Here is an 18,638-nt window from a genome sequence, read left to right as displayed (position 1 = left end):
ACAAGGGCTTTGCCAGACGTGACGAGGAAGCGAGCGGCAACGTCGTCCTGTTTGGTATGGATCTGCGCTAAAGCTTTTTCTATAAATTCCCAGTCTATTATAAAGGGGGTAGATTAGATTAAGTGAGATTATGCTGAGAGGGGCTTCCTAAAAAGAGCAGAGAAAGAACACATTCGGTACTTAGCACGCAAGTCAACAGGGGGATTAGGCCAAAAGAACGAGGTGAAATCCAGCGCTGATACGCGCTCATTCGTTCACAGGCCGAGCATTTGAGTCGCCCTAAGCCTTCAGCAGGAGCAGTTTTTAGCAACAAGTATCTGCTACAACTCGCGCTGCCATATTTTGGCCATAATTATGAAAATAATCAGCTTTCCCCGTCAACCCCCCCTCCTTTTCCACTCTTCCTGTGCAAGTACAGTTTGTGCAATAACAACTCCAATCACCAATGCAACCAAAAATATGCACCGAGCGGTTGCACACTCTAACATGATTAAATGATGTGTGGTCTGGCGTCACTCCCGGCACCTCTCCCATCCCCTCGCTCAGCTCTGTATCTCCATCCTGCACGCAAGCGAGCAAGTCGCACACATATTCCCTTTTCCCCCGAGCGGTGTTTTGAAAATAGACGCTTCATATTAACAGTCAACACTGAGGCTGACAGGTACAGTCTGACCATTCTCTTCCACCGCCCCAAAAAGAATAAAAAAAAAAAAAAAAGATTTCTTCTCGCCGGATATCTGCTCATCCTACATTCCTGCAGCCGCGTGTCACGGAGGTGGAGTGTCGCAGATCATCACTAACACGCACATGAGGAATTCAGAGTTGGTATGTAGAGGAGGAAGACAGCGTGTAATGATGAACAGCCAATTCTGAGAGCTGGAAGGCGAATTTAGATCCAGTACTGAAATTGTGCTCACTCTTTCTTGATATGATGTAAGGCTTTTTACATTTTATATAAAAACCTCAATGTATTGTTTGGGGGTTTCATTTGACTGGTCAGTGCAACGCAATCTATTATCGTGTAAAGGAGACACAGTTTACACACCTTTTCAATAACAACAATCTGAAAAGTGTGGCATGCATCTGTATTAACCCTCGCCGATACTCAATAACTGGTGAAAGACAATTTGATGCAATTACAGCTGCAAGTCTTAAAAGTCTCGGACTGGATGGAGAGCATCTGTGCAGACTTTGACTAGGCCGTTCTAACACATGCATATGCTTTCATCTAAACTTTTCCATTGTAGCTCTGGCTGTATTTTTGGGGGGTCGTCCTGCTGGAAGGTGAACCTCTGGCCCAGTCTTGCGTCTTACGCAGCCTCTAACAGATTTTCCTCCAAGATTATCCTGTATCTAGCTCCATCACAATTTCTCTCTCCCTGCCACAGAAAAGCATCCCAACAAATCTGGCTTATTCTATTCAATATAGTTTATTTATATAGTGACAATGCACAACACATGCCATGTCATCTCGAGGTACTTTGCTGATTCGTTTCTATCGAATCATGCTGGCGGATCGGTTAAAACGTTTTTTTATCTAAGGAATCGGGGTGATGCGCCATGTTTGTTTTCCTTCTTAAACGCGATTTACACGTGAAAGGCAGAAGGTTAAATTTTGTTTTTGACCAAAGCACCTTCTTGCGTATGTTTGCGGTGTCCCCTAAATGGCTTATAGCAAACTTCAAGTGTGTCTTCTTATTACATTTGTTTAACAACCGCTTTCTTCCGCCAGTCTTCTATAACGTCAACGTTTATGGAGCACACACCTAATACTTTTGCGTGTGACAGATTGCTCCACCTAATGTTTGGATCTCTGCAACTCTTCCCACTTTCTCCACATACCGCTTCTTTGCATAATGTCTTCCTTACCAGGTTTTAGGTGGACGGCTGTGTCTCGGCACGTTTGCAGTAAGTGCAACACTCTTCTCGTTTTCAGAAAACGAACCGAACCGTGCTCTGTGAGATGTTCAAAGCTTGGAATATCACTTATAACCTATCGCCGCTTTAATCTTCTCCACAATTACCTCCCTGACATGACTCCCGTGTTCTTTGGTCTTTATGATGCTGTTTGATCCCTGATGTTCCCTGACAAACCTCTGGGAGCTTCACAGACGTCCTAAAGCCGCCGGTTGTGCAGGATTTAATTTAAGGGTGACCAAGTAAACGCGGCACAGATGCCTGCCACACTTTCCCGATTTTTTTATTTAAAAACAAAAGAGATCGGGAGGAAGATAAAAAAAAAAAGATACAAAACACGGAAAGCGCTGCTCTTTGCAGCGGCGATTATTCACATTAATCCTCCTGGAACACGCTGGTCGCTCACAGGAGAGTCTTCTGTGTTAAACCTGAAACTCACGGCCAAACATGTGGCAAAGTGTTACCCATTTATAAGGGGTCACAAGCTGGTCGCACTCACCACAAAGCTTGCGCAGCGGAGAGCCTCAAAAGTCTCGCTGCGAAAGAGAGAACCGGCCAAAAAGAGCCACAGAGACTGTCGATCACATGCGCTCACTTTAGCTTAAAAAGTGACTTTTTTACACAAACGTGAACGAGTTGCTGATAGTGCGCAGAAATGTGTGGTTTCACGAAGACTCTCAAAAGCAGAGCGATTACAAACCTGATTTGATGTAGGATGGTTTGGCATGCGTCTGAATCAGCCGAGCTTGTTTGAAAAACAGCATGAAATTTATATATATATATATATTAAGCAGCGCAAACACATGATTATTAGGAACTAAATGCAGCCTTACGCACGGGGGAAACCTCACAAATCAAGCAGCAGAACGCCACAGCGAAACCCTTTCCTGCGCCCTCGCCATTCGCTCTTTTAGAGGGTGATTCATTCCAAGAATTTATTCTGTTAAGCAAAGACAACACAGAGCAGGACCTTGAGCGCAACCTACACAAACCTCCCACAGCCTCTGACCGCCAAGGATGAGCAGTCGGGTCACCTCTGTTCCTGCTACGGACCAGTAAAGTCGCGTTTACCAGCGACTCAGACAAACACTGCTCGTAAAGAAGTAGGCTTTTGTTGCAAACCTCTGGGACAGGTTCTAATTCTTTCGCTCGCAGATTGCGGCTCAAACAGCTCCGTTCGGATTTAACCAAACAGAAACGATCCGTAAACTTGTTTCCAGAAGAGTTTTATACACACACACACACACAAAAAAGCGCATCAGATAGATAATATGTCGAGTAGCTAGTTCACACACGCTAGAGCTCTGAGTTTCCTTGCAGGCTGGCCAGCAGTGCTTGTGGAGGTAATGAGGCCTCTTGTGTGTCCTCTCTGATCTGAGAGCTGAATAATTTCCCATGTGGTGCAGCCATTTCCAGCTTCCGCCTTTACTCTCAACCCGGCAGGTGGGGCGGAGAGAGGAGAAACCTCCTTCCCGCTCTGCCGATGTGTCGCTATTGTCAATCAGCAGTCTCCGTCCCATCCAGATGGAAGGAGAATACTTTTTTTCCCCCTCTTTTTGTCTTGTCTGTCAGCAACATATCAAATTTATACCCAGATTTACAATAAAACTTCCATCTTTTTATTCAATTCGACATTTCTTGCCCCGATCTGTGTCTGTTTTGTGCTTCTTTTTTTTTTTTTTTTGCGGTTTTGTTCGACTCTGCTCATGTGCTGACGCTTTTCACTGGTCAGTGGGATACTGGGAGTTAATAAATGGTCTACTTCAGCAGCCCCAGACACACGTGCTGGGTTGCAGATCTCCGTTTCAATGTGTCTTTTGTTTGACGGCTGGTGTTTCAACATCCTCGACTTGAATAGAAGAAGGTCAGCCTGGTGGGGTCTGCCTGGGGGCCCCACGGAGGTGGGGGGGTGAATGGGTAGGAGGGGTTGGAACAGGAGGAAAAAAAAAAAAAGAAAGCAACCCCCCGTCCTCTTCCTTCAAATTTTATGAAACCAGTTGGAGGTTTTAAGTTCCCTCAATCAGCGTTTTATCTCTTCATTGCCGTCAAGTGTTTGTGTGCAGACTGAGAAGAAGGGATCATACCGCCAGGTGCATGAGCACCTTCACATCTCAAATGAAGAGAGCAATCATCGCCTGACAGAAATCTAAACAACTAAGATATCTTGGATCCCTGCACGTGTTTTACACGGCTTCTTCAAAGCTGTGCAGAACAAAACTGGGGTTGCTGCAAGAGCAGAACGCGCGTGAGACCAGACCAGGGCCGGTTGTCACCTTGCTTGTTAATGCCACATGCCGCACTTTGAAATTTTGCTGATATTGACGTTTTTTTTAATGTTTTGAATCAAAAGCTCGCGCAACATTAGCAACCTAAAAATCAGTCACTTGATCAGAAGCTAAGTAATGACCTTGATGTTAATGGGTATTTCGCTAGCAAGCTAAAGCCGCGTGGTATCCATCTGAAAACGCTTGTCAAGAACTCAGTTGGGGTTTCTTAGTTAAAAACAGCAATCAAAAAATGTGTAATCTGTTCACAGTTTCATAAAAGGCTACAATATTAGGAGTTTTTAAATTCACACATTTCACTGCTTACTCTAATAATGATAATAAGGGAGGTCAATATAGAAACACTAATATTTCACAAATAAATTTACTACACAGAAAGTGATATATTTAACCGTTTAGTTCAGTAACCTTTGATAATTATGGCTTTTAGTAAATGAAAAGCCCAAATGTTGGACTTTAATACACGTTATGGTATGACCTACACAAACATGTGATGGACAGCTGTCCAGCATACAGCCACTGACCTGCTTGACAAGGAGGACAAGCCAACAAAGGGTCGTTCCGAAAGACGCCGGCTGTTCAGTGCTGTATCCATATATGCGAATGGAAAAATTGAGTGGAAGGAAAATACTGTATAAAGAACAAGGACGACCGCAGATGTAACCCACTGCTGAAGCAGAGACAAGGAGGGACTCCACAAAGAGAGAGAGAGTAACCAATAAAAACAATCTACCCTGAAGCAGCTGGCTGTTCAAAGAACTGAAGTTGCTTGAGGTCCAGCGAGGAGTTTCCACAGTCAGCGCTGATTTGTGGAGCCATGACATCTGATGCAGTTGCTGCTGTTTCCTCTTCTATCAAGACAGTGCAGCCACCTACCAGGAAATGCGAGAGCACTTCCTGCTTCCGTCGGCCGACAAGCTTTATTGACATGCCGATTTCATTTAGTTATCGAGCAAGACTTGACACCTGCCCGCACTGCCAAAAGTACTCATACCTGGTTAAATCATCATAGTATTACTGGCCTTGATTGGCCAACGAACTCACCTGAACTAAACACCATAGATAATGGGGTATTGTCGGGAGAACAATGAGAGACACCAGAACACACCATGAGAAATTAGCAAAGCCGCAGTCTGATCACCTACATGTTACTAACAATGCAATAATTCATGCAAAAGCAGTGCGTAATAGTGCGTTTTAATATTCTTATTTTCTTTAACTTTTTCCTTCCACTTAACTTTCTATTAACATGCTTAGATACAGAACTTAGTGAACAGCAAGTTTCTTTAGCAATGATTTTCGTGTGGCTTGTCCTGCTTTTGGAGAGTGTCACTGCAGAACTGTCAAGTCAGCAGTCTTCTCCGTGGTTGTGAAGGCCACTACACGACTATAACAGCACGTTCATGTTTTGAAAATCTCTGTTTTTATTGGTCTGATGTGACATCCACATTTTCTGAGAAACTGAAATGTGGGTTTTCCACAGTTTTTGACCAGCACGTCCAAAATTTGACTCAATGGCAGGGGGGAAATGAACTTTTTAAAAAGTATAATATCAAACAACAAGCAGAACTCTCCAGTAGATCCCAATGAAAGAGAAAGAGAAAGACCATGCATGGACTCTCTGCCCGCTTGCTAGCAGCTCCCAAAAGAGGGACTTTTTAGAAACAGGAGCAAAGTAGGCTGCATGACAGAAAAACAGTCACTCCCTCTCCAGCACTGACAATGGTTAGGAAGTGAAGCAAGGAGCACTGACAATTTTTTTTGGCTTCCTGGACGGATGTACAGTGGATACAAAAAGTCTGCACACCCCTGTGTAAAATAAATATAAATGTAAAAAAAAGGTTGCAACAAGCTTGTATAATAAGCGTGCACACATGTAAACCAATACTTTGTTGAACCACCATTTATTAAAAACAAGCATTTTAGGTTTTTGTTTTTTTTTCCCGGTGGGAGTCTGTCAGCCTTTTGCATCTTGGCAACATTTGCCAACTATAGTTTCCAAAAGTTGTCCAAATCAGTCAGAGTGTGAGGACATCTCTCGTTCACAACCCTTCTTCTGTTCATACTGAGTTTTGCTTTGGCTCGCTGTGATGCTAGTAAAAATAAAAATACCACTTCACCTTCACCTTTCTAGCAAAGCCCTGACAGTTCCGGGTCAAAACCTGCCTGTACTTAGAATTCTTGTAATTCCATCCATCTTGACACAGAAAAAAACAAAAAAAAAAAACAGTTTTGTCTGAAGAAAAGGAACCCCAGACCATGATGGTGCCACCACCATATGTCACAGCGGGTATGGTGTAAGACATGTGGCCAGAAATTTCGAGCTTGGTGTCATCAGAGCATAACATGTTCTTCACAAGGACTTGGGAGATTTAAGCTGGGTCTGGATGTTGTGTTTGGGGGGAATGGGGTATTTCAACCCTGATCCATGTAGTCCAGCCATAAGGATGGTACAGGAGACTATCCTTACCTGTGAGACACAACCACCACTTGTTGGATATTCCTGCTGCTTCTTCAACTTTGCTGTCAAGCTCTTGGCAGCATCCTTGACCAGTTTCCGTCTGGTAAATGTATTGACAGAAGTGAATAAATCCTTTAGTTTATGTCCCTGGTATTCCATATTTTCATTTTAAACCTTCTCCTGACTGATACCTTTGTACAATATCTATATCTTTTTTTTTTCCAGATTCTTTGATTAGATGTCAACAGAATCCTTGTAGGCAAACTGGACTTTATGTCATGTTCTTCAGACTCTACACAGTAGATCTAATGGATGTGTTCAAGGAGACTGAATGCTGGAATTTAAATCAGGTTGCTTTAATAAAGTATTAGTTTAAGGGGTTTGCACACTTATATAAGCATCCACGTTATAGCAGATTTTGTTGTTATGTGTCACATCGTTTGCTCAGACCGATTTGTATGTGTTTCAGTTTGAATAATAAACAACGTATGTCACTTTCATTTCTTCTACATTATTTATGTTGGTCTTGCTTTTAGTAACATTAAAAAAAGAAGAAGAAAACTAGAATTTTAACAGAGATGTGTAGACTATTTATTACCTCTGTGTACGAGCGAGGGCTCCCCCACTCAATGCCAACTAGCTCCAAATTCAGACATAAGGACTTAATAAAAAAATACATTTAACATAAAAAAAAACAATGCAACCATGATCCAGCACCAAAGACACGTGTTTCTGCTATGAAAGTTCAGAGGCGCTCACATCAACATGACATCCACTGAGTGATCTGCACTGCAGTGACCGTGTCCGCTGTTACTCTGCGGCTTGCGTCCCCGCAGCCAGCCATGTGCTTTGTGCACGCCTGCAGCTGAAATGTAACCAAACACAAGAAAGAAGCCCTACGAGATCTCGTTCACCAAGCGTGCGCACAGTCAAAAAAATAAATAAATAAATAAAAATCTTGTGCACGCTGCAACAGCGTAACCCTCCGGAGCGGTTACCGAGACCAACGCGGGCATCTGTCCCTTGACCGAAATGCACAAGCTGCGTCCCCGGCCGACGGCAGCCTGCCTGTAAACAGTAACGCCGGCTAATGAGAGAGAGCGATCATTCTAACAGACTCCGACGCTCCGCTCAGAGCCAGTTCAAGCGGTCACTATTGTTGGAGAAACAATCTGAGCCAAAGTGGACACACACACACACACACACACACATGCGTAAAAGGCGCACACAAAAACGACCCTTTCCACCGCAACGCGTTAAGTTTGCAGCCACTCACCGGGGTGCGATCGGGCGCAGAAAGTCCTCGGTAATAATTCTCGTCTCTTATTATCTGTTTCAGATATCTTCCCTTCCTCTCTCTCTCTCTCTCTCTCTCTCTCCCTCTCTCCCTCTCTGTCATGCACACACGGTCTCTCTCTCTCTCTCTCTCTCTCTCTCTCTCTCTCTCTCTCTCTCTCTCTCATACACACACGGCCGCTGAGAATGGGACTGAGTAACTGAATAGACTCGGAGAGAGCGCAGTAAGTTGAAGTGTCAAATTACATCGGGGCTATTCTATTACCGAAGGGACCCGGAGCTCGGTGGCTGCCGACAAAACGTGTGGCGGACTTCTTGTTTTTTACCCGCGGAGGGGAAAAGGGAGGGACCCGGACCGGAGCTGACGGGAGCGGAGCGGAGCCGGACTGTCGCGTCGCTCCGTCGTCGGCCAGCCGGTTCATTTGGATCTCTTGGCTCTTTGGAGCAGGCATCATGAACCGATGTAAATATTTTATTATGTGCACGTTTGACCAAACAGACACAGGACCGTTGGTTTCCCATCTCACGAATTACAACATCACTGATAAGCGGATTTATTTTAGTCATTCACATCAAAACAAGAAACAGCTGAAACCCCAGAATTCAGTTTCTCCAACTAATGAATTTATTGGTTAAGACAGATGGGGAAATGATTTCTGAATGCAGAAATGTTATGTTATAATCCACAGAGTCATGGAGAGGAGGGCTGACAAGCACTGGCACTCTTCACAGGGATGATGATGATAATAATAATAAAGATGCTTTGACTTCCATAAGCCTCCTGGAGTTGTTGTCAAAGAAGAGGACAGTTCAGAGAAGGCTGCATCCAAGCATGTTAATGGAAAATTAAGTGGAAGAAAAAAAACTGTCTGTAATAGGTGCACACCCAACAGGGATAACCGCATCAAGGGGATATTATATATATATATATATATATATATATATATATATATATATATATATATATATATATATATATATATATATATATATATATAAAGCCAAATTTCTGTAGGCAAGCATGCTAACTGAAAGTTTAGTGGAAGGAGAAAGTGATATATTTGAAATGTTTTTTTTTTCTTTTTCTTTAAGTAATGGTGACTGTGACTTACAGATCATAGAAATGACCAAAATGCTGTTTCTCCCACAATTTTAATATCCCATAGGACCAGGATAATATGAATCTTGGTCAGTCTGTTTGGTGGAAAACGGAAAATGAAACCACTGTCTTTCTAAAGCTTGTAAGCAGAATAAAGTATATAGAGCTGTGCTCTCGCCTTGTAGCTGCACTGACATTGGACGTGAATAAAAAAAATTAAATAAAAACATTGGATCAAATCGATCAGATAACATGGTTCCGAATCACAAAATGCTAAATTTGCTTTCATCTAAACATAAAACTTTATGTGGAGGTGCTGTGGCTTAGTTGGTCAAAGTGCCTGCCTTGTAAACAGGAGATCCTGGGTTCAAATCCCAGCAGTGCCTTTGGACATCCTCCATATTTAATGTAGACAGTGAGCCAAACTTCTGGGTGAGTGTTGGCCTAGTGGTTAGAGAAGCACGCTTGCACTCAGAGAAGTACCCGGTTCAATCCCCAGCGCCTGCACTCTGGGTCTCTGAGCAAGACCCTTAACCCCAGATTGCTCCCTGGGCGCCGCACATGGCAGCCCACTGCTCCCCAAGAGTGATGGGTTAAAAGCAGAGAACAAATTTTGTTGTAATGTATGTTTCAATGTATGTTTCAATGACAATAAAGATGATATTACTATTACTTATTATTATTACTTATGACTACCGAGCATAAGTCCAGCCCTGTTTTTCTCCTAAGCCCAGGCTGGATGCTTCTGATGTTGCCTCTGGTTCAGGAGTGGCTTAATGGGAGGAATGTCCCATTAAGCCACTCGTGGTGAATCTCCTCCAAACTCTTTAATGGGGTTCGCTTCACAATACTCTCAAGGCTGTAGTGATCCGTGTTAGCTCTTTTGGTTGTCCTTCCACACAACTTTCAATAAGAATGCTATAGGTACAGCATTTGGTGAACAGCCAGCTTCTTAAGCAATATCTTCAGCTATCTTACCCACCGCAGAGTGTCAGTGACCGTCTGCCAGGCCACTGTAATTTCCGCAGCCTTCCCCGTTATTCTGTGGACGATAACGCAATATTTATGTATGTGTAAATCATTTTTTGTTGGTAATTTTAACTATTAAAAATTAAGCTTCCATTGCCTATAACTATAAGTTACTATTGAAATAGTTTTACAAATTAACAGTTTGATTTTCCTCACTATTGCTCATCCATGCCTCAACCTGTCTTTGGCTGTCACATAAGCTCTCTAATGTCGCTCCGTCGGTTAGCTTCACTTTGTTTATTGACTGTGAGATATATGATCTGAGTGAAGTGTGCATTTTTGGAGAAGCAAACAAACCCAACTATCTGATCATTGTTCTTGGGGGGTTTTAACAGCGCAAACCTCTCAAATTACAGGCAAAAACTGAAAACCTCTCAGCCTGTGGTTAGGACTGTTGGGAAGTGGACTGATGAGTCAAAGCAGATGTCCCAGGCATGTTTTTACTGCACAGATTGGAGCGTGTTTGAAGCTTCATCCGCTGACCTGAATAAATTTACTGTCACTGTGACATCATAGATTCGTTTTTTTGGGAGGACTTTGGGAAAATACCCACCACACTGCCTCCCTTCACCATCCTTAACAGCACAGTGTCTGTTGTGGATCACTTCTGGTTCCTAGGAATAAAGACTCCAGGCCCAGCAGAAGCTGTTCTTGCTGCCTGATGCAACTCCAGAAGGGCTAAACTTCCACAACAGCTACATGCTCTCAGGTTCATTACAAACTGTAAAGCACTGAAACATCAATGTGACTTATTTTGTGGTGTGGGATGGCCAGCTCCGGCCACTAGAAGGAACATTCATTAGCTTGTTCTTGTATATAAGGCAAAACTTGGACTACATTCCTCGTACATATGTAACGCAATTCAACAGAGAAGCACTGTTCTTTTCTCTTTCCATTCTTGTGACTTTTAGTTGCTTTTAGTAAAAATAGGTAAAAAAAAAGGTTTTGGTTTATTCTGCTGCTTTTGTGTGGAATATGTTGCAGAACTTAGTATCTTTGATAGCTTTTAAATCAATACTTAGGAGATTTGGGCTTGAAGCTCAAGTTGGTAATCCTGTGGAGAGACATGTTTTGTTATACTGGGTGAAATGGTCCTTCCATCTTGACAGTAGTCAATACATTATGTATTCAGAAAAAGAAGGTTTCAGATACATAAATACTTCTAGTGTTTATGTACATGGTTAGCTTTGGTGTTAGCCGTATGTTGTAGGAAAGTATGCTGCTCTCACCACATACTTAGAGCATGGCTGAAAGTCGCAAACCATGTTCAAGTTTAAGAGAAGAAGAGGAAGGCCATAGTAGAAAGAAATAAGACCTGAGTGGATTTGGAGGGTTCTTTCACGTGATCCCCCTGAGGAGCGGAAGAGCAGGTAAGATGGTCTTGTGCATGCTCAGTTATTCAAAAAGCAACAATCACCAACTATACCTTTAAATCTTTCATATGTACATGTTTTACTTAAATTTGTCTTTTAAATATATTTCATATTCTTTTAATTCTTGTGGGGGCTGATGTGAAACCGTAACTCAAGTAACTCAGTTGTGCCGCTGCTTCCTATCTTGGCTGGGACTCCCTTGAAAAAGAGGTTTTCACCCTGGGTAAAATGAATGTTTAGTATATTGCCAACCATTTAGTCTGACCCGTGTTCATCCACAACTACAAGACAGGGCAGGTCCGGAGTCAGACTGCAAAGAACAATTAGGTTCACGGAGAAGATCATTGGGGTTGACCTTCCCTCCATCTAGGACCTGTACGGGTCAAGGGTCAGGAAAAGTCCTGATGACATATCTGCAGACCTCACACATCCTGCACACAAACTGTTTAAAAACTTTCCTTCAGGTCTGCGCTACAGAGCGCTATCTGAAAAAAAAAAAAAACCACATAAGAAAGTTTCAGCATCTCTCTCGCTCTAATGACCACAATAAACACCTTACAGCCTGAGTAGTCCGCTACACACAATAAAACTAAATAAATATACTGCACCTTCACAACTCCCCACCTCCATTTTCTTTGCATAACACACATACATGGTATTTATATGTTCATACCTAATTTTGTAATTCCTTGAGCGTGTACAATCGTAGCCGTATAATAAAGACGGTTTTGATTCTATTTGTTTGAATGTCATTTATCTATCGACACTGTTATTCCTAAATTATTACATCGTGATTAAGCGATGTAATAACATGCAACTATGCTATGTCTGTGCGGCGCCCCGATACAGACTAGACCGTAAGCTTTAAGGTTGAGATAAACAGCGAAAACACATCTCTGGCTGTGATCCGTCTCTGATCCAGCCTCCGTGTTTTGCAGGTCACCGCTCTCTGATGAAAAGCTCTGAATAACAAAGACATGTTTGAGAGGAGCAGCAGCAGAGGCAGCAGCAGCAGGAACAGGAGCAGGCTGGGCTGAGCGCTGACGTCAAAGAGCAATGACTGGGGCCAAGCAGCATCCATCCAAACTTGACCCCCCCCCCCACACACACACACACACACAGTAACACACACACACACTCACTCACTCACTCACTCAGACTGACCTGCTGCTGTCAATGGTGACCTGCTTGTAAGCAGCCATGTCAGAAGTCAGGATCCCACCACCTTGGTTGTTGTGGCTGACTCTTCGGAAAGTTAGGATGCGATCAGAAGCTCCGGTATCGGAAGTCCTCACCGTACGCCCCCCCCTTAACCACCCCTTCCCCACCGCTCTGTCTTTCAGTCCTGTGTATCCACACCAGCTGTCTAAAGTTAGAGGGAGGGATGGGGCCGGGACAATAGGTGCCATTTGTCCTGCTAAAAGGTGACAGGAAGCATTGATTCCAAGCATGCATCCATGAATTAGCTAGGGTGTATGTTTCCTGCTCACTGAGATAGGAAAAAAAAAAAAAATCTGGTAATTGATTTGTTGCACGTGGTTTGCTATCCGGGAGCCTAAAGCCCCTCGTAAAATTTTATTGAGCTGTTAATTGTAATAAAACTCACTCCGGTTAAATAGATGATTGTTGCAAGGTGAGCCATAAACAGAAATAATCTGCACAAAAAGCTTCTATATTGCTAGAATCCATGGGAAGGAAATTGGCTATTGGGACACAAGACAAAAAACAAGCTACATCCCGATCAGTATCGGCCCTATTTAATTATAGCGTGTTTAGCAGACTAATTATATTTAGATTACCCTGGTGCACAAAACCTAAATCAAGCTGCTTAGAAAAAAACGGAGAACCCTTTCATCTGTTTTCAGTTTCAATCAGTCTGGAAACGGTGTAAAAATGCTAATATAAATGTAAAGAGATTTCAGTAAATTTAAAGTTACTTAAACCCCTAATGGAAAATATATACTCTGAACTCCGTAAATTTACAAGCACAAATTTCTGTTTTATTGGGATTTTAATGGGATGGGGCAACACAAAGTAGCACATAATTATGAAATGGAAGGAAAAGGAGATGTTTTTTTTTTTTTTACAAAGTTTAAATACAGCGCAGGCCGGGAAGGAAACCTGTAAGGTGCCATAAAAGGCTTGAGACTGGGGTTTATATATTTAGAGATATTCAGAGCGGCTCAACAAACATATATGTGACAGTTTTCAAATATATATACCATTGTAAACACCCCCCAAGAAAAAAAAGGGTAAAATACTTTGAACTATTTACAAGGACTATCAGTAATGGAGTAAAGTGTGAGACAGTCTGAAGTGCTTCAATCAGCTTCTGGAGCCTCATTTTGCTGTGTTGGTCCGACTGTTGACTCAGCAGCGAGACGACAACAGGTTTGATTTGTGGCACTTTAGCATGAGATTACTTTGTTCTGCTCCTGTTGACTCTGGCCTCCTTTTCCAGTAAAGAGGGGTGGATAAACGTCTTTAATAAAGCTGCGACACCAATGGAGGAACCGCAGACAGGAGAAAATCTTATCTATCTGCTGATAAATTATTGCAGTCACACAACCACATTTCCTTACAGTAGACTATAAGTAGATAACAGGAAAATACTTTACATCATTGGCTGTTGGAGTGGGTAAAAAGCATCAAGAAACAGAAACGATCAAACTATTGATAGGGAAATGTTACAATAAATGAAATAAAACAGTTTCTTAAATGGCAACAAACCCAAACCCGTATAAACATTTTGAAATAGCAGGGAATTATGGGAATTTTTTTGGACTAAAAAGGAAAATAAGAGGCATAATCAAAGACAACTACCATATAATATAAACCAAATTTCAACTTTAAATGGCGTCACTTGATTAGCTGCGGCTCCTTATTACATTTCTTTCCAAATCCCTCACCTGGTTTTACATACATATAAAAAAACACAGACAAAGATTGATAATTGGTCACCTTGCTGCTTTTTAAGTAAAAACAGCACAATATACGACATGTGTTCTTTGAAACCTCTGGAAGATATCTAAACGATTTTTTTATTTTATTTAGAGTTCCCACCTGGTTTATGAATGAACAACCACCGGGCTCCAGGGACAAGCCCACATCCTCCACTAAAACCGTACCAACCCCTGGCCGTCCTCCAGTCCAAATGTGTTCTCAGTGCACACTTTTTACCCCGCTGTGGACACTCACGCTGCTCAGTGATATGTGTTATTTTGCAGTCGCACACTCCCCAAGGGTATAATTATGCCAGTTCTCAAGAACTCCGCTGGCATATTTCTTTCTTCTGTCTCAACTTCAAAATAACTGGGCGACCAGATGATTCTGTAATTTAATTTTACTGAGTCCTTTCAGAATGTGCACATGTTTTATTGAGGTTGCGGGGGGCAGTGTGTGTGTGTGTGGGGGGGGGGGGGAGTGGATTGTGTGACTGCTCCGCAGACTGCTCTGTGGGAAAAAAAAAAAGAGGATGGAGGGAAACAGCAGGGCAATTATGAGGCAGAGGACAAGGCTCTGCAAACAGATCTGACAAAGACATGAGGGAAATGTGTTGAATCCCATTGATTCTCATTACTGCAGGAGAAGCAGACAGGAAGAGAGGAGATATACTTAGACAAGCTGCGGTGAAGCACCTGACAATTTCCTTTCCTCGTGATAGAATTTGGCCCCAGACTTTTTCTTTCTCTCTCTCTCTCTCTCTCTCTTTTTTTTTTTTTTTAGCAGCACCAGCAGAACTGCTGGCTGCTGACACCCCATGCTGTTCTGACTTGGTGGGAGGGTGGGGGTGTGTGTGGGTGGGGGGGTTATAAGGGGGTAGTAGTGAGGAGCCAATCAATGTTAGCTTACAAAGGGGCAGGGGATTGGGGTGGGTGGGGGGTGGGGGGGTATTCAGAAAGCCAACAGTTCCCTCAGGCCACGGGCAATGAAGGAGTAGCAGAGACAAGCAGGGAGAGAAAAAGGCGAGGGGGTTGACAACATGTTTCCTTTGCTGCTCTGCGCTGAGAGGGAAAAACATGAGCTCTGCAACACTGACATGCAGCAAGTGGAGCACTGGCAGCAGCTTTTTTTTTTTTGCACTCCTTTAAAAAGAGGGAGCGTTAGATTTTTAGTTTGTAAGACACGAAAATATTTAAAGCCGTGACTTCAAAGCACACAGTTCAACTGAAAGGGTTCCCAACACGAAGAAATTCGGCAGATATTTTTAAATTGATAAATCCCGATTGATGTTTAATCTTTTATATTGAGTCTCATTACTCTGAAGGAACTGACAACTTTTTTTTTTTTTTGCTTGGATCTGAATTACACTAAATGCCCCCCAGACAGATTTCTCCTGTTTTTGTTTTATTGCACTGAAATAGATGATATCAGACAAAGAAAAAAAAAATGCAGTTTTCAAAGGATGATTTCATTTTTTAAGAGGACAAAAATCTATCTGAACCAATATGGGCCTGGCTGCATTCCTTGTTGTTTACCGACTGACCTGTAGAAACAATTGTTCTCTTAAATGGAGCCTTTATGACAATTTGAAGTTGGCTTTAAGATATCAGAGTGCAGGAATCCATGCCCCGATGTGAAGATAGTCAGCAAAAACTGAGAAAGGAAATCACTCTCATATCAATCTGGAAGAACCACAGTGATAGTCAATATCCACAGAGAAAACATGGAACAGAGGTGAGCCTCCCCAGGACTGGCTGGGCTGCAGAAATTACTCAAATAGTGCACAGCAACTCATCCAGGAAGTCCTAAAAACGTTGACCAATAGAAATGTGTCTTTGCCCCGCCCTGCAGAGGAGCCACCCAACTCACAAGTTCCCTTTTTGAAACACATTTTTGGGAAAACGTTCTCTGCTCGCGACATGAAAGAAACAAATATCTCTCCATACTTCAGAAGGTTAATTATTCACCAAATGTTACCTGTTACCAAAGATAAACTGCTGTCTCAGGAAGATTATTTGCTGATGGCCCCCCTCCAATGCACAATGTCAGTACAAGAATGGTTGCTGAAGATGCTCTTGTAATCAACCTCCCTGAGTAAATACTTTTCAGAATTAGCACCCTCCACTTTGGACATCAAGAGACAAACATTTTTGTCCATTCTTCTTTGCAAATTAGCGCACGCCCAGTTAAATTGGACGGATTGCAACTGTGACCACCATTTTTCAAGTCTCGCCAAAGATTCCCAATGAGATTTAGGTCTGGACTATGACTCTGGGCCATTCCAATGCATGGATATGCTCGGATCTAAACCACCATCCCACCGTAGATCCGGTTGTACTTCTAGGGTCGTTGCTCTGCTCACCACTGATTTAGCTCGATCCATCTTCCCACCAACTAGTTACCACAGCATGACGCTGCAACCACCATGGTGGTACAATCAGAGTGATATGCAGTGTTAGTGTTCCCCCGACACACAGTATATTGTATACAGGACATACAAATAAATGTTGTTCTTATCTGACCAGAAAACCTTTTCCCACATGTTTGCTGTGTCCTTTAAATTTCATGTGGAACAGTGTAAACAGGGTGTCTTATAGATTCCTTTCAGCAATGGCTTTTTTCTTGCAACTCTTTAATAATAATTAGATTTTTAAAATGTAAAAAAAATAAAAAAAAGAGTAGGAACCACAATGATTCCCTTGCCTTTCACATCACAGTTATACGACACTTCAGAATCAGAATCAGAATCTGATTCCAATAATAAAAATTAGATTTTTAAATGTAAAATTAGATTTTTAAAATGTCAATTTGATTTTTAAAATGTAAAAAAAAAAAAAAAAAAAAGAGTAGGAACCACGATGATTCCGTTGCCTTTCACATCACAGTTATACAATACTTCATGCTGGTCTTTCCCATAAAATCCCCAAAAAGATACATTCAAGTTTGTTCATGTAAGGCTCCGAAATGTAAAAAGGAGAGAAAGAAATCAAAAGGGTGTGAAAGCTTTCCCCGGCAGGAACAAGCAAGTACAGATGATAAATGGATGGATTTCTTCATAATGGATTGTCTGGTTGGCAGTTTGCCAGGTGGCAGATTTAATGAGAATAATAAATAAAAACCAACCCCAATAAATCAAAAAAAAGTTAAACTGCATATTTTCATTGTTATTGTATAATGATTATCTGTTATCATTTCAAAAAAGCATGAAAGGCATATATTCCAGGAAGCAAAGTCTGTCTGAGTATGCTAGTTTGATACCAAGAGGATCACAAACACAAAAAAGACTAAATCATTGTATCAGTTTGTTTTGTTAAAGCGTACTTTTTCATGATCTAGCAGATTCTATGGTGTGTTTATACTCTACACCAGGAATTACAGTCTAATTTCCCCTGTGTGGCAGACTGAGGTCACAGTGGGGGCTCTACTTAATAAAATCTCTTGGTATAACCATTCGCACCTTGGCATCTCTGTGTTCCTGTAAGAGGAAATTGCTTAGATGAATTTCTGAAATATGGAGAGTTGCCTATTTCTACATCACCTGACAGGGGGTTAACTGTTGCTGTTTCAAGCTTCATTATTCTCCAATAAACACAACGCAGAATGAAAAAGTCAATTATAATCAAAGCAGACTTTGTTTACAGACTCAAGTGTAAAGTTGAAGTACATTTCTCGCTAAATGTGAGCTATTATTTATTAGTAATACCTTACGAGACGTGGTGATATTGTTTTGCTTTAAAAAATGAGAAGAAAAAGCATCTCATCAGTTTGGCAGTTCCCCAACAATATAAGACCCAGTCTATCCAGTGGTTTGACATTTAAGCAAGATGCTCTCCTTATCACTGAGAATGGGTTTCAGCTACTCAGCTGGGAAATGTCACCTGTTTTTAAGGTCAGGTTGGATCTCTCCTGTAATTTTTCATCAAGGGAGCTTAGTTATTCCTTCTTATGATAACTTTCTTTGACAGTTCCTGGACATTGATCTGAGGTTCCATAGATCAGACAGTTCAAAGCAAAAACGGAACCTATATTTACAGGTGCAACTGAATAAATTAGAAAACAAATAATTAAAACATTGATTTTTAATAGTTATTCAATGGATCAGAGCTAAGAAAAAAAAAAAACGTTCCATTTCCCAGGCAATTACTACTTATAAAAGCAGTATAAAAGAAGTGCTAACCTACTGAAACGTGTGTGCATGTGCTGTGCAGTGTATCAATCAGGACTTGGTTGGGGCT

General features: G+C 41.9%; 1 protein-coding gene and 1 non-coding gene across 4 annotated transcripts in view; one reads left to right on the top strand and one right to left on the bottom strand.

Annotated features, from left to right (window-relative positions):
* The window catches only part of LOC105928236 (zinc finger MIZ domain-containing protein 1), a 150,219-nt gene extending 141,962 nt beyond the window's left edge, over positions 1–8,257 (bottom strand). For 2 of the 3 annotated variants that reach the window (XM_012865396.3, XM_036141880.1), the window contains exon 1: positions 7,940–8,257. The gene's annotated coding sequence lies outside the window, so the exon portion shown is untranslated. The remainder of the gene's footprint in view (positions 1–7,939) is intronic. The other variant, XM_012865397.3, reaches the window with a different exon arrangement.
* A 1,113-nt stretch (positions 8,258–9,370) lies between these two features.
* Positions 9,371–9,444, top strand: trnat-ugu. Its single transcript has one exon. It is a non-coding gene; the product is annotated as a tRNA-Thr (tRNA).
* The last annotated feature ends 9,194 nt before the right edge of the window (positions 9,445–18,638 follow it).

The sequence above is a fragment of the Fundulus heteroclitus genome, chromosome 10, assembly GCF_011125445.2.
Source record: "Fundulus heteroclitus isolate FHET01 chromosome 10, MU-UCD_Fhet_4.1, whole genome shotgun sequence".
In the NCBI taxonomy this organism is placed as follows: Eukaryota; Metazoa; Chordata; class Actinopteri; order Cyprinodontiformes; family Fundulidae; genus Fundulus; species Fundulus heteroclitus.
Note: the sequence above shows the minus strand (reverse complement) of the source record. Positions and strands in the feature narration are given on the sequence as shown.